The sequence below is a fragment of the Haliotis cracherodii genome, unplaced genomic scaffold (genome assembly GCF_022045235.1).
Source record: "Haliotis cracherodii isolate W230 unplaced genomic scaffold, xgHalCrac1.p SCAF_14, whole genome shotgun sequence".
In the NCBI taxonomy this organism is placed as follows: Eukaryota; Metazoa; Mollusca; class Gastropoda; order Lepetellida; family Haliotidae; genus Haliotis; species Haliotis cracherodii.
Genome location: NW_027266269.1, coordinates 8,014,373 through 8,025,480, shown reverse-complemented (window position 1 = coordinate 8,025,480; position 11,108 = coordinate 8,014,373). Strand labels below are relative to the sequence as shown.

At 36.3% G+C, this 11,108-nt stretch overlaps 2 long non-coding RNA genes across 2 annotated transcripts; one reads left to right on the top strand and one right to left on the bottom strand.

Moving 5' to 3' along the window:
• Nucleotides 1-695: 695 nt before the first annotated feature.
• LOC139460502 (uncharacterized) lies at nt 696-6,209 on the bottom strand. The gene is made up of 3 exons (XR_011652798.1): nt 5,752-6,209; nt 5,417-5,498; nt 696-795 (listed from the first exon to the last, which is right to left on the bottom strand). It is a non-coding gene; the product is annotated as an uncharacterized lncRNA (long non-coding RNA).
• On the top strand, nt 6,085-9,514 carry LOC139460503 (uncharacterized). Its single transcript, XR_011652799.1, has 4 exons — nt 6,085-6,344; nt 6,818-6,876; nt 8,022-8,100; nt 8,845-9,514. It is a non-coding gene; the product is annotated as an uncharacterized lncRNA (long non-coding RNA).
• Nucleotides 9,515-11,108: the final 1,594 nt, after the last annotated feature.

The following is an 11,108-nucleotide window of genomic DNA, read 5'->3' as shown; positions in this document are numbered from 1 at the left end:
CAGTACTTGTTATATCGGGACAGTGTAGTTTCATGGGAATATAAAACAGAATACAATTGTCCCAAATTGGTGCATAAGACTAATGGCATCCATAGAAAACACCTAAATAAAGTACAGAAAAAATATCAATGTCATTTGTCTACTAAGGTGGAACTACAACTTTTGTTAAGTATTTATAGTAGGAAAACATTCAGGGCATTAGTACATTTCATATTTGTTCAGCACCTATGTTATGGCTGATCAGTATTATATATCTTTATGCTAATGAAGCAAAACAAATCATGTTTTTGGAAAAAAATATTATTTATTGATTATATGGCATTTCATAGGTACATATCACAAATTGAAATTTGATCAAGCAAGAAGAGGAACTAGCATAAAGTAACCAGTGGTGTTTGCAAGGCCTTACAGAACAGACGCTTCAATGCCATTTTCTAAATAAACAAATTAGTCAAATCTCAGAAGAATTTTATTGAAGAAAAATATCTAAAGTCAATTATGTTTCTGCAGTAAACCACAAAAGTCATTCAGATTTGTATGGTCAGCATCGGTGTACACAACCTGGACATAGTCACAGTGCTTTGGCATAAATTCATTCAGACTTCATTAGTGTCATAATAAAACCACCTACAGTCACACTGATGTGGCATTATTCATTCAGAATCATCACTTTCTGAGGCGAATCTCATGGTTGTTATCAGGAGTACTGTTCATCTTCCGGCGAGTCCCTTGTCTGAATTGTGTGAGCAAGATCTTCTTAAATGTAGCTGGTGTGAGATTGTGAAATCCAGGTACCTGAAACATTTCATAACATCTTTAGAAACTTGTTAGTCAAAAGTTATGAAACACACACATATTTACAAATGTTTAAAGTTGTTTTCTCAAACAGTGAGGTATTGACAATTTATCTTGCAACTGATATTTAACCAATCTTTGAACATGTAAATAAGCCATTGCAAACAGTAAAGTGTTCAGAAAATACAAAAATGTATCCGGTCTTCTAAAACAATACCACAAGGTTCACCTGAATTTTGGTTGAGTGTTTGCATTACATCAAAATGTAAGGAAGGGTAAACAAGACTATGAAAAACTAAGTTACATAGGTTCTTATACATAAATACATAAATGCAACTATTCATAATTATCAAAACACATGTCATGTAAGTGATCTCAAAATACAACATAATGAGCGAGTGAGTTGGTATAGTTTCATGCAGCTTGTTAGCAATATTCCAGCTATGGGCTTCACACATTGTACCCATGTGGTGAATTGAACCCGGGTTTCAGAGACTGTTTCACCCACTAGGCTACCCTTGCACACCAAATACAAAAGAAAGTATATTAGGAATTCAGACAATAGATATTCTCACCAAATTCATTAATTCATTAATGGAAGCTATATTGAAATTCAAATTTTGACAAATTAGGATGAGACTGTAGAAGCATTTATCTAAGTTATTATGGATATTAAATATCTACCGTTAATTGGTAGTCCATCATAGACAGTGATAAGAAATTCAACTGAAAAGTACAACCTGAACCATCAACTAAAAACTATGTATATTACATTAAAGGGGCCGGTCATGTATTACCGGTATGTTCTCATTCATTTTTGACACAACCCTCCCTGAAAGAAAATGCAAAGCACTTTATATTTTATTGTCCATTTTGTCAAAAGTCTCCCCTAGAGACTCTCACATTTTAGGGTGACCCTCCCTGTTTGTTCTGATCTGAATTCAAATATTCATGACTCATTATCATATTTTATCATTCATCCTATCTTTTTTGAAAATTAACTAAATAAAGATTAACTATAACATGCAAATCTGCCAAAATATTGGCCTGGCAAAGTTTAAATTAATCATAATTACTGTTATAAAGTTTTGGATCCATCGTCTGTTTCTAAATACAGTGAAACCCAACTTTGACTTGTGTGGCATTGTTGAATCATCTACCCAATGTTCTTTATGCATTGATATGCATCTGCACAGAGTGGTCAAAGTCTGTGTCTGACACATAGTGTGCTACAAGGGAGACATCAGTTTGTGTCTAGCCAAACTGTCTGATAATCTCAAGGGCTGCCTTGGTAGCATCAAGGGATGTAGCTAATCCTAAATAAACATAAAACAAGTGACATCATCTCTTCTACAGAACACATGATCAAAGCCTGCCCCACCTTTGATGTTTATTACCTTGCTACTCTAAAAACAGCTAATTAGCAAAATGAACTCAATGTCAAATCATTGTGGACTAGGGATTAACAGGGCAATTAGTGTCGGGTGGGTATTAGTACTTGCAATTGTCTGTTAATTACTTAATTGAGTAGTGACGGCTTAGTCAGTTGTGCCTTTACAAATGTTATTCAACTTATCGAGTCAGTTTACTATGTACCATGCTTCTTGGGACCAAGGAAATGTATCTTGCTGGATAACAGTTTTTTTCTAATTTATCAGAGATCAGAAATAATAATAATGACGTTTTTGATGTGCATTTCTTTGTTGTGTTCACTAGGATGATGGTGATGGTGTTTGAATTATTGGACACTATTTATTCCAAAAGAGGAATAGGGTTGGTGAAGAGGCAAAGCTTATTTGAACAACATATATATTGATATACAGAAACTGTACAACAAACAGATTAACTGTATCTACAGTTGAAACTATCATGATGCAAATTTTCACTGAATCAAAGTCATATCTTTTCAAGACTCAGATCAGGTTGTAGTGATTGAAGGTCACATTAAACTTGCTAATTTCAAATCATTCATCCCACACTTATGATTTGGTTTGTTGTTTTATGCCGCACTCAAGCAATATTCCGGCTATATGTAAATAATCAAGTCTGGACCAGACAGTCCAGTGATTGACATCATGAGCATCGACCCACACAATTGGGATCAATGACATGCATCAACCAAGTCACCGAGTCTGATCGCAACCTGATGGCGTTAGTCAACTCTTTAGACGAGCATTGTCGCCCGTTACGGAAAGTATTGGGTTACAAATATCCCTTGTAAAACCTTTCAACATGTTCAAATGACACATCGAAAGGACATTGTGAAAAATTGCACCATGTTAGGATTCTTAAATACAGTTTCAGCTTGACATTGAGTACTTTAAACTTTAAAGTGAAAAATACATTCACAACAGTCGGTGAGTAAATTGGAGTAGGGGAATAATTTCGAAGGTAAACTTGTTTCAACGTTTAACAACTACATGCATTTGTGTTTGTATGAGACGATGTGTGTTTAATTCCATATATTTTACTTCAAAGCATGTTATCACAATAAATTGAGTCGGGTATCGGATAAGTTGGAGTAGAGGCTAATTTCTATTGTAAACCTGTTTTAACATTTCACAATTATTGGTCTTTGCAAGTTATCATTCCTAGTTTAAATTCATTTATTTTACCAAGGTAAAAAAAAAAATAAGGTGTCATTTTCGTCAAGTAATAATCGCCGTTTTCGCTTTCGGCGAGTATTTCGCCAGTCAGTGCTGTTTTGCTAAGGTGTCGTTTCAGCTATAACCCGCTTATTGCACATTATTAGTTTCAATTTATATTTATAATCATTTTAACCACTGTAATAAGTAAAAAAATGAAATAAAAGTATATAGAAAATAAACAAGCACTTGTTATAAAATGTGCATCCGCAGGCAATATTTATAAGATAATCCTGCATGTAGCTGTGGCCATCACACTGAAGATGCACTTCACTTCTTTTTCATATGTCCAAATTACAATGATTTAAGACAGAATATGTACTATTATGTTAAGGGATATGATCTAAATTCAATTCTATTAGGTAATCCTGAAAGGACGTCAAAAATAAACTTAGAAATTCTTAAATCAGTAGAAGACTACATTCAGCTATCCAATAGGTTTTGTGATTGTACATAGCATCTTAAATTTATAATACTATTCCTTGCCGTATATTGCAGTACACTATTACTACTAAAAATGCGACCTGACAGCGCCGACAACGTAGTTTCTATAATTAGAACATGTATATAATTGTATTCCTTGACTGTACTTTTGTCATATCATATTGTATTCTAATTCTGGAGCGGTATTCAAATAAGTTTTTGCTTGTTTACCCATCCAGTTCACATATAAATGTTTAAAACAATATTTAGTAAACAAATAATTTAAACTCATGCAACAACATAGCGTGTGAAGACGATAGACCACTGAAAAGAGCATATATATGCACATCCAATGACCCCTGACATCACAAGGCATTGTTTTGCCAGGGTGTCAGGCAACAGAATACTACGAATTACATCACAGGGTACTGTGACCTGTTTGAAAAGGTACTGTATTCTAAAGGTAGGCCCAAAATTCTAGACAATCCAGTGATTGATATTGTGAACATCAATCCACACTGTTAGATGGTCACTGTCAGATGCCATGAACCAGGTCACTGAGCCTGATCACCTGATCTATTAGGTTATCTCTTATGGGTGAGGCTAAAACGGCACCTCAGCAAAATGTCACTGATTTCTCCAACGAAAACAGCACCTTGATTTGGCAAAAAGGGCTACTAATTGTTGTCTGTTATCTGGAGAGACATGTTGATTCCTGGCCGAAATATATATAAATGAAATTTCTATAAAATTACTATTTATTTCCTACTTACTAAAATAAATATGACATATATAGTATACCTGCTGTCCAGTTTCTTGACATTTTCGCCAGACTCAGGTTCAGCTTGACATTGAGCTAATCTGAGTAAAGCTACTTAAAACTTCAAAGCATGTGATCTTTCAATGATAAGTTTAGTTGCACCTCCCAATCAGAATCATGAGTAAATTTGAGCAGAGGCTAATTTCTAATGTAAACTATTTTTAGGTGACTAACATTTAACAATTATTTGTGTTTGCAAGTTTAATTGCATTTATTTTACTTCAAAGAAATCAAAGCATATTATATTTTCACAATAAGTTTAGTTGCATCTCCAAATCAGAGTCGGCAAGTAGATGCTAGTTTTTAATGTAAACCTTTTTGAAAATTTCTCAGTTATTTGTGTTTACAAGTGACCATGCAAGTTTAATTTCATGTATTCGGGCATATTCAGACCCATGGTAAAAAAAAAATAACAAGGTGCTGTTTTCACCAGGCAATAGTAGGCGAGGTACTATTTCCCTTTATAGTTTTACCCTCTCTTACAACTAGCATAGGTTGATGGGGACCAATTCCAACCCGGAATCCCCAAATGAGTGGGTATGGTTTTACGCTCTTTTTAGCAATACCACAGCAAGGGACACCTGACATAGACTTCACACATTGTACCCATGACAAGAATCGAACCTTGGTCTTCAGCACTTCAACCACTATGCTACCCCACCGCCAAAATTCCCAACATGATAAAGTTGTTATCACGGTATTCTTCAACAAGTTCAAGTGAAAATATCCATACCTTTCAAATGTCTTATCTTCCACTTCACTATGTTCACTGTTGCAAAACTCCTGTCATTTAATTTGTTCTTGATTATTCACACCTGCAAAAGTAAGTTTAGTCGGTACGGTATGAACTAAAAAATGAGTCACTATAGAGTATCTAGATAAAGGAATACAAGTAAGCAAACATATTTCTACATCATATACATTAGCAAGGATTAACATAAATTAGGTAGATTGCTTATCCTACAAAAATTAAATCACACATTTACTAACATATATAACACAGAATAAGTGGCTTACAGAAGATAAATAACTTTAATACGTGATCAATATGATTAACATATTCCTTACCTGAATCAGAGACCATATAACAGTCTATGTATTATGGTCTCTGTCTGAATATGTCACATCTTCAGCTCCCTGCAATCGAGGTTGTGAAACATTTCTGCTGTAGGAATATTACATCCGCTGGGATATCCCTTGTCACACTGCCTGGCATGGTAGGCAAACGCATATTCCATACACCACATAGGTATACTTCCTAATACACACTGTCGAAATCCCCGCGGCTCCCAATATGGCCTGTATGAACTGTAATCGGCCAACCTCGTCTCTTTCCGTAACTGCTGCAGAAATGACCGCTCGTCATTCGTGACCAACTCGTGTTATTCCGGGACAAGCAAGTCTACCCATAATTCCCTGTATGGCCGAGGGCGCCATTTTGGAACACAATTGTAAACAAACACTCAAACCTCGTGTACTCGATGTACACCGTGATGCTTGATTGCGATATGCTTACCTCGTGTATGGATACATTGTTCTCAATCACCCGTAACTCGGAAATCCCGGTCGAAATCCACCTGAGCCATCCACAACGAGGACGTCAAGTATTTCGAAAACTCGATTGACAGCCGAAGGAAGGAAGAGCAGCTTGCAGATGCCAGGTATGTAGCAGGGCTTCGAGACATAATGTTCCATGATTTCTATACAGAGATCTTATGGAATGGATTGATTTAGATATTTTCCTGATCTCCATGTTACTACTGTAAACGTCAAGGGCCTTTTAGTTTTGTTGTTTTCGGAAACCCTTTGTTATTATTATGATCAAGTGTTTGTTGTGACATGGTATTTCTATTTGGGCTTGCATAAGAGCTACAGTTGCAGGACTTTTAAGGGTCGTGTCCTTATTCTCAACATAACGCTGGGATTTGATGATGAGGGTTAGTTACCAAGGGTATAAATCTGGCAAAGTGCATGTCAAACAAAACGTGGCATTCAATTCCAATCATGTGTTGCCACCTGAACCACCTGAAAGTGAGATATGGATTACAATGAATAATGACAGATTATCAATCTTTAACAAATTCACACTGAAACATTGAAAGGATAAAGACAAGTTAGTTGTTTTCTGTTTCAGCATGTTCAGGGTTTGTGGGGAGGTTCACAGACATCCTCAGGGAGGATACCAAGTATTGAGTGAGTATTTTTGTTTGTGATAAATACAAACTACATGTATTCATCATGGTATATTTCAATGTAATGTGAAACATCACACTCACAATAGTCCAGCTCTGTGATGACAGCCTGTAAATAATTGAACATGGACCAGGCAATCTAGTGATTGTTATTTTCAGCAAAGATCCATGCCCTCAGAGTATGATGACAACCTAGTCTGACCACTCAATTCATTAGTTGATTAGTGTTTGCAGCGGTAGAAACTAACACTTTCAGTCCACTAGTCCTAAAATGATAGCATATAGCAAAACCTTTAAAATGTCAAAATGACTAGTGCCAATTTCTAACCCTGGTGTTTGGATGTTGTGTTTGTGTGTGTATGTATGAGTGTATTTAGGTTGGTTTGTTGTTTAACGCCGCACTCAGCTGTATGATGGCGGTCTGTAAATAATCGAGTCTGGACCAGACAACCCAGTGATTCATATCATGAGCATCGAGCCACGGAATTTAGATCAATGACATGCATCAACCAAGTCAGAGTCTGACCACCCGATCCCGTTAGTCACCTTTTACGACAAGCACAATGGCCTTTTACGGCAAGCATGGGTTGCTGAAGACCTAGTCTACCCCGGAATCTTCACGGGTCGAGTGTATTTAACTTAAATCATGAATCCTATACTTGTTTCTCTGTGCTTTTACAATGTAACCCAAATTTTCTCGGGAATAATAAAGTATTCTCTTATTTATATCATTTCTGAACAAAGTGTCATATCAAGGTTAGATCTCTGTCAAAACAGTGCCATGGAAAAGCCAAACAAATAGCCTAGAAATAAAAGTAAATACTGCATTGCATTAATCTGCATTTCAAGAAAATGTGGCAATAATTCATGGAATGATATTCAACATGGTGAGGATCTCTCTGCATTGTCGAACAAGTTATTTCCTATGTAATGTATGTGTTGAATGACCCTGACTTTGTTGTCAAAATATTGTTTTAACATTTGTTAAATATGGGGATAAATGTCATCTCTGAATGTTTGACATGAATTATTATGATTAGGGTAGTTCTAAGTCGGAATCACAACCGGGGTCTTTTCATTTGAATCAAATGTACAACATGTACAGTTTGGACATTTCTGTGATGTGAATGCTACTTATGTTTGTAGAATGTCCGGATGAATAAAAGAGACAGTCATCCGTGCAGCATCAATGCAAAGAAAGACCATAGAAGAGCAACAGTGAGTGGTAAATATTTTGAAATTATTCTGTTTGGTTCATATGGTTATTTTGCAAATATGTCTTCAGTTTGTTCCTTATCGCTGTAGGCACGGATGTCCTATTATCTAAGGCACTACAATTTTCTGTGCAGAGTTGCATCTCTTGGGCTTAGCAGAAACCTATAGTCATGGGTTCAAATCCTGGTTCTCCCCGATTATGTTGCTAGGTTTGTCAGCATTATACACATACTCGTGGGATTCATCAAAGACCTGCATCACTTAGGACTTTCTTCCCACATCAAACTAACATGCGGTGATATATCTGGAATACTGTTCAAAGCAGTGTTAAAGCCAAATCATTTATTTAACACTGCATCCAGCAATAGTTTGGCTATGTGACAAGGATTGTGAATATATATTTTTCCATGTTGATGAGTTGAAACAATCACTAAATGACATCTCTTAAAAAGATTCCCAGCATTCCAAGCCTAATTAATAGATAAGGTTGTGATTGAGTAGGCTCATTGATCACATGTAATCATACCACAGTGATGTGGGATATTGTCCATAATAGTTATCATCGGTTTGTCTGGACCGAGTTCATAACATTAGTCACTGGTTTGTCTGGTTGAGATTTGAGATGTGATTATCTTAAATGTTTAGCATATAGACTCACATATGACAACTTAAGTGATTTTGCTGCCTTCTATCTGTAAGTACATGTGGCAACAATTCTTTTTGATTGCTAAAATCTTTTTACATAATGCTGCAGAAACTGAAGTCCTGCTTGAGATCCCTGGATGAGTACTCCAGGTTGACAGTCTGGAAGGACCAGACAAGGGAGTCCTAAACAGAGGCTGCACCCCTTCAGATATCAGAGGTGATTTGCAGACAGCGACGATGAGGGTCCTGTTATTTCAATGGAGGCCGACCGAGAAATAGTATGCCAAATGGTACTGGGACACACAAAGGCTGGTCTGGCTAATGTGAGAAGACCAACCAATGCCAAGCTGGAGTGGAATTCTTCCAGGACATTCAGGAAATTCTTGTAAACACTTGAAAGGAATGATAAATGGGACTTATTGTCTTTAAATGTGGACCCAAACACCAAATGGAAAGTTCACAATTCTACTAACACAATGCAGCAGAGATAGAGTCTAACTGGTATCCCCTCATCCTGGTTCCTGTTCATCCATGGCAATATAGAAAGAAAAGGAGGATTGAGGGAAAGTAAGTCATCTGAACTGGTGAACATAATCCGTAGGTACTGTCAAGCGAACAGTTATCACACTCTGTTATGAGTATTGAAGAATAGGATGAAATTGCATACTGCATCAGGAACCATCATGTGAACACTGTTCAATGTGCGATATACTATAGGCATATGAATAAAAGAAATTGATAATTTGATTGTTGCTTATGTTTCATTTGCCAGCTGTGTAAATGGGGATGTTTCATGATTTTGCCTCAGTTTAATAGCCACACTTATCTTATGAAACCATGCATTGCTTGGGCATCTCAAGATAAATAACACATGTTTCCTTTGCTCTGAAAATGTCTGATGACACATTGATCTGTTATGTCAAAGGTTAAAGTCACAACCAGACAAAAAGTTTGTTTGTGGTCTAACTCTTCCTTTGGGCAGGGGTCGAAGTTGGAAAAAGGTCGTGTGTGATCTATATATACTACATTTTCCCTTAAATTGCCTTTTCTACAGAAGTCTTAGTAACTCTTATACATATACTGGTTACATTACTTCCATATTTTGGTCAATGATATGTTGAATTCTACCAAAGGACTGCATATTTGGTTTATGTGCTGGATAGCTCTTTGAAATGTTTTTGAAATATTTATCACTGATATTGAAGGTCAAATTCACACTCAGAAGTGATAACTCATGAGGGGTTGAAGTGTAAGATCAAGGAAACAGTGAAGGGGTCATTCATAAAGTATTTCTGCAATTATAACTAAAATGCCTATTTCTGGAGATATTTGTGAAGTATTAAGCACATCGTTGTTATATTATTTGAATACACATATATGTGCAGTGGTTACAACTCCAGTGTCAAATTAACTGTCAATCCCTTTTAATAAAATAATTCACAGTAACTGAGGAAGAGCTTACTGTAGTACCATAAAACTAGGGTGAGGCAAATGTCAATGAAGTTAGTATTTTGGATATAACAAGTACATGTACCGTTACAAATAGTCTTATTATCATCTCACTAGGACCAAAGGCCCAAGTGAGCACATTGTCAATGACTTTTTCTTTTTCTCAGTACAAACTGGAAGTCTGGACATGAAATTTAAGGATATCATTATACAAGAACTGATGTTTGTTCATTAAATACCATTAACATCCGAAAAGGACAAAATATGAAATTGAACAATTTTCTTCTCCAAAAATGTTTTAGGAGGATATTTACCATTAAAATAACACAGAATATTACAACAGGTACCTGTAATGCACAGGCTAACATTATTTACCAGAAGCAAGTCATGAAGAAAATTTGCATCCGGATACCTTCCGGAAACCTTCCGGAAACCTTCCGGAAACCTTCCAGATGCCTTCAACAACCTTCAAATTGCTTGGTATTTTCAAGTTAATTTTTTTATGTGTTTCACACTTAAGTGAACAAAATGCACCCCCCAAATTTTGACATTTTTTTTGGAAGGTTTCCGGAAGGTTTCCGGAAGGTATCCGGGCCGGATCCAAAATGGGAAGGTATCCGGAAGGTTTCCGGAAGGTTTCCGGAAGACGGAAACCTACACTTTTTTTGCTGTGAGAGTTACCCGTGATTTCAACATGACTGGGTAACCAGCAATAGACGATGTCGTATTGGCCAGTGGCCAGAGTATTGTGTAATTCTTAAACATCAAGAATGAGTGGATGGTTTGAGCAGACATGTTTTAAAGCCTGTAGGCATGACAAAGAATCAGAGAGAATGATGAAGTTTTTGCAGATATTTTGTGTCTGAATATATTCCAAAGCTGTTTGAATAGCCTTGGCCTCAGCAGTAAAGATAGAACAATTGT